Source organism: Coturnix japonica, chromosome 8 (genome assembly GCF_054131305.1).
Source record: "Coturnix japonica strain WE chromosome 8, WE-NBRP24, whole genome shotgun sequence".
Taxonomy (NCBI): domain Eukaryota; kingdom Metazoa; phylum Chordata; class Aves; order Galliformes; family Phasianidae; genus Coturnix; species Coturnix japonica.
Window position 1 is genome coordinate 30,463,125 of NC_140670.1, and position 6,009 is coordinate 30,469,133.

The window sequence follows — 6,009 nt, forward strand, 5'->3', positions numbered from 1 at the left end:
TGGCCAGCCCAAAGGAGCAGCGGGGCACTAATTAATTAATGATCACAGGGATGAGTCACTTTCCTTTGTGCCCTCATGCACCATCCTCTTTGCTACTATAGAAAGCAAGAGCACAGCCCTTGTTCTGGCCTGGCTCCTGCAGAAGGAGACCAGCAAAAAATGAACATGCTGTGCCTGCTGCTGTCCCAGTATTGCCACAGCACAGTAGAATGGGTGTGAATTTGCTCTATGAATAATCCTTCATTTGTGATTCCTGAGAAAAGCAGGAATCATAGAATCATAGAATGTTGTGGGTTGAAAAGGACCACAATGATCATCTGGTTTCAGCTTTGGAGAAGAGAAGGCTGTGGGGTGAGCTCATTGCAGCCTGTCAGGACCTGAAGGGAGCCTATAAACGGGAGGGGAGCCAACTCTTTGAAAGGGTGGATAACGGCAGCACAAGGGGAAATGGTTTTAAGTTGGAGGATGGAAGATTGAGGTTGGATATCAGGGGGAAGTTCTTTGTCAAGGGAGTGGTGAGGTGCTGGAACAGCTGCCCAGAGAGGCTGTGGATGCCCTGTCCATCCTTGGAGGTGTTCAAGGCCAGGTTGGATGGGGCCCTGGGCAGCCTGGTCTGTTATCAGATATGGAGTTGAGTGCTGAAGGCCCTGCCTGCCCTCATCCCACTTATGTTTGTGGTCTGCAGCTTGGAGCCAAGTCTCACTTTTGCACTTGTTTAATGGGATATGACAGAATATTTCAGGATACAGCAGCCTGCATTCTGCTAATTTGCAGTATAAACAGACACAAGATTTCCTGGGGCTGGTTTGTTAAGAACAGCTGCTCTGGAAGATGCTGTAGGTATGTTTCCCTCGCACTAATTTGATCATATTTTTTAAGGGAAAAGAACACAAAAATGAATACATGCACTCCACCATTCAAGGAGGTACCGCAGCTGTTTGGCATGGAACACTTGAGTTACAAGAATGGGGAAATTGCTGCTCTCCAGGAAGATGCGAGCTGAGTATTTCCTTTGGTGTGAGAAGCGCTGTCAAGGCAATGGAGGAAAGCAGAGCAGCCAAGGATGTGAGTACCATGAGAAGGGCAAGTAAGGGCTGGCAGACCTCATTCATTGTCCTGTTTAGGCACTGGGCAGTAATGCTCAGAGACAGGCACACATCACCAGGTCTCACCTTTCCAAAATACATTGCATGATAAGGGAACGTGCCTGGGAACAGAAAAATATCTGACTGTAATGTGCATTCAGCCCTTTTCCTTTGTTTCTCTCCTCCATGCTTCGGTTTGCCACCAAATGCAGCCCAGTTTTGTCTCCATACCAGGCAGCCTCTGCTCTCAGGTCACTTATAAAGTTACTCAGTGGTTTTGAGAGCATTCATTTAAAAGCAGCATTGAGAATCAAGGTGGTGGCATTACGTGTAAGCCCTGAAATAGCCGTCTGCTGTGCCACATAAATTACAACCACTGCTACAGACCATTTAATGTAAGTGGGATGGGAAAAAAAAATAGCGTGCAGAGGATGGTGAAAAGCAAAAGCATTTTTCAAAGCTCAAGGTCTGCACAGTAAGAGTACAAAATTTCCTGTCTCTGTTGGGGGTGACCTTGTGAAAACTGGCTTCCATGTGTACGACAAAAAAATAAAACCATCAGGACTCAATTAGGGCTTGGTAATGTGGATGGAGGCTGAACTAGACTGTGCAATTCCCCCGAGGGGTCAGTGAGCCTAGGAAGTAACTTGTTTAGCCTAGTTTAGATGCAGGGAAATTTACTGAGACGTTTTCAAGTGCGCTGAGCCGCGTGCGTCGCTTTCTTCTTGCAGTTAGAAAATGGGAGATCTCAAAAGAGCCTTCAGGTAAATGGCTGTTGGAGAGATGGCTGCTTCATTATAAGCCACAGGCTTCCTTTTGGAGGAGAAAAGCTGCTTTGGGTAGCAGCGGACCTTGTGGTGGGTGGTTTGTTGAGACCAAATTGCTTTGCGTAACCAGTGTTATAGCAAACTGTTGAGCTACGCTGATAAGATCCCCTTTATGATAATCTCTATGATATTTATTACATCTTGGGTATTTATTACATCTTGTTGTGGCCCCTCTGGTGTTAGGCTGGAAGAAAAAGCAGCTGAATCTTTCCTTGGTGTTGCAGGTTAATGGGTTGTGTTTCATTCAGAATATCTTTAATTTCCTACGGCCTCAGCAAATTGTGGCTTCCTAATCTATAGCCGCATTATCTCTCAATGGGTAAACAACTAAATTAAACCTCTTTTGGGCTTCCAGTACTAAAAAGAGGGAGTGAGTGCGTGTTTTGGAGACAGCTAGTGCTAAATCTGAATTTAGAGGGTTTCCAAACTTAACTCTATGATGATCTGAGCAATGCAGCCTGTCTCTCAAGATGGAACTAAAAACCTTAAACTGAACTGAACCATCAGTCTCAAAACCATCTGAAATGTATTTTTAAACAGCAAGTCTAAGAACAAATCTTTCTGGTTCCTTCTTTAGTCTTGACGTCTGGTTTATGAGCCTTCAGGTTGCACCAAGGTTGTCTGTAGTTTATATTTCATGCCTTTCTTCCCTGTCTGGAGGATTAGAAATCTACTTTGAAAATAAAACCTCCAAGTCTAACTCAGTCACTTGACTCCAGAAGCAGAAGGTCTAGGGCAAAAAGTAAATATTCCATGCAAAGCATTCAGTTACTGTGAGCTGACAGAACTGTGATTGAATGCTTTTTAACCGGGGAAATCTAACAGGACCACATGCCAAAGCAGCCAACAGCTATAAAAGAGAAGTCAAAGTCCAAGGGACTTTTCTCATGGGGTTATCAAGCTTGAGTATAATGCAGCTATTTTGACTCTGAGCAATAGGCTGCTGAGAGCTCCTTCACAATGTTCTCTGATGGGAGAGGAAGGCAGCCAAGAAACAAGATGTGTGCTCTGAGGGAAGACCAGCTCCACTTGACCTCCTCACTGAGTGCCTGAGAATGACATGAAACCTCTCGGAAGAATGAGCTATCCATGCAAGAAGCACACTTGGAATAAGAGGATGGCAAATTGAAAGCCAGGAAGGTGAGATAAGAGAGAGAGCACCACAGTGAAATACCAGAGCTTCTATTTCTTCCACAAACAGAAGGAAAGCACAGATCCAAGCAGATTCTTGCGATGCTTGAGAGAGGCTTACTAATTTGATGGAAGCACCCAGTCCCACTCATTTTAACAGCTTTTTTCCTCTGCTGACAGCAGCTGTCTAAGAAATATTACTAATATACTCAATTGAATGTGATATTTCTTTATGATCAAATATGATTTGTGGGCAAAGGCCCCAAAGCTGAACTGAGCCTCGGGCGTTTGCCCAGACCCCTTGGATATAGCAGCTGACTGACAGAGAGATGGATAATGAGATCTAATGGAAAACTGGGCTACAGGAAAACTCCAGCACTGCAAGATGAGCAATGCAATGTCCGAGTAAAGGAAAGCAGTGAGTGTCTCAGGGCTTTCAGACAGCGATAGGACAAGGGGGGATGGTTTTAAACTGGGACCAGGGAGGTTCAGGTTGGATCTTAGGAGGAAGCTTTTCACCCAGAGGGTGGTGATGCACTGGAACAGGTTGCCCAAGGAGGCTGTGGATGCACCATCCCTGCAGGCATTCAAGGCCAGGCTGGATGTGGCTCTGGGCAGCCTGGGCTGCTGGTTGGTGACCCTGCATACAGCAGGGGGCTGGAACTGGATGAGCACTGTGGGCCTCTGCAACCCAGGCCACTCTACGGTTCTATGAAGTGCAGGCTGGCAATGTGTAGACATTTTGTGGAGGTTAAGCTAGAGAAACTCATAGGCAGCTGAGACATGTAGTGGGTTTTACTGCATCAACACATTCCTGAATCACCAAATCTGTATTCCTCAGCATAGCCAGAATTATCTGGGAGACAGCAAGCATATCTTATATATGCAAGCAAAAATGTTAGCTACAAAAGGTCTATTTATAATGTTGCTTACCTACAAAATATCCACGTAGGAGCTATCAATGGGAGAGTACTGACAACAAGCTAATGAGCACCTGCTGCTCGATAAATGTCTTAGCTTTGCTTCAGCATTTCTTTGTGCAGTGAGAGACAGTGATCCCAGACAGAGCTACACTGCAATTATTCTATTCTAATCTACCCATGATTTTGGCATAGCCTCCACCAAAATGAAGATATAGCAGCTTCTGTGATGATTGATACAGGTAAACAATAGCTGTGTAATGACCGAATCCTCTTCTTTTAAAGGTAGGAATGAAAGCAATCAAAACCAAAACAAACCTCGTCTTAGGTTTGCCAATGAAAAACCAAGACACCTCAATGAGAAGTGAAGGGAATGGCTTCTGAAACAAAAGGAGTTCTTCAGAGCCCTTCAGAAGTCTATCAGCGGATTACGTCAACTGGAAGATGGATTTTGCTCCCTCTGTCTCATCGAATAATCTGATTAGCTGGCAGTGATTACGCCTGGCATGACATACTGCATTCTGTGAGCTGCGTCTGTTCTCTGTTGCCTTTTACGTTCCTGCGTAGCCTTCTTTTACAATAAATCCCCCTCTCACTTTCACCAAATGCTGAGTGCTGCTGACATGGTGTCTGACTGGGGGAGTGCTAACGCCACCCGATAACACTGAGTTGCTATGTAGGAGGAGCGGTATGCTCCCTTAAAGGAGGAAAATGCACGAGTCTGAACTTCCCAGCCAAGCTTCTGGCTGTGGAGTTTAGCATCTATGATTTATAGGCAATATTTGGGGAGAGGTGCTGCCTCTCAGTGTTGTTTGTGCTCAGAGTGGGGAGCTACCTGAGCTCAGCACCTAAGCCAGACGTTGTATGAATGCAGTATTTTTACCCACACTCACTTAGCAGAGTTGGAGGAGTTCGTATTACTCTTTCTGTCAACACTTCTGAGTTGCAGGTGCTTGGTAGTGGTTAAATGTGTTATTGTTGGGGATAAGCGACGTGTTGGCCATTGCACAAAGCAATCCAGACCCTTTCAGCCTGAGCTCCTCAGCAGCAATTAGCTTATGGATTTCAATACATTTTTTCTCTTTTTGTCTAAGTCCTCACGAATGTCTTTGCATTTCCATCTTATATTTTTCTTTCCCTGTTGTTTTTAACATTCAGCTCCTCGTTTTCCCTTATTTTCTCCTTCTTTTTCTCCTCTTCTCTAAACCCCCCCTACCCTCCCCCCCTGCTGCCTCCTTGTGCTATGACAGACCTGCTGATGCATGCTCAAAGCCACTGCAGCAGCCATGCTGTGCCCGCCATCTGGGACAGGCAGATCCTGCATCCTCCCAGAGCCTGAATGAGAACACTGGATTATATCCATCACCATCGCCTCCTGCTTTTCCATCTTCCTTTGTGTGCTCTGCTTTTCTCTTGTCTCTTTTACCTACCAAATATCTGCCCAACCAAGGGAAGTTTCTATGATTCCCACATCAGGTGGCTCAAACTCTTCAGCTAGAAAGCCCTAACGTGATGGATTGACTCCACCACCCCCTTCTTCTGCTCCCTGCAGAACCACAAGGAAATGAAGACAAATACAGTGCATGCTTTCAAGTGCTCTCAGCTTTTAACCTCTTTCCTTGTTGCTAGTGAAACAGAGGGACTGAGGAGCTAACAACTCAGCACTCGCTCCTGTCCTATTTCTGCACAGTTGCTCCTAGCTATATGATAGGTATATGATAGGTATATGAAAGCTATATGATAGCTATATGATACCTATATGATGGCTATATGATGGCTGTATGATAGCTATATGATGGCTATATGATGGCTATATGTGAGCTTTATGATGGCTATATGATGTCTGTATGATAGCTATGTGATTGCTATGATAGCTATATGATAGCTATATGATGGCTACATGATGGCTGTATGATAGCTATATGAGAGCCATATGATAGCTATATGATGGCTGTATGATAGCTATATGATAGCTATAAGATAGCTATATGATGTCTATATGGTAGCTATATGATGGCTGTATGATAGCTACATGATGACTGTATG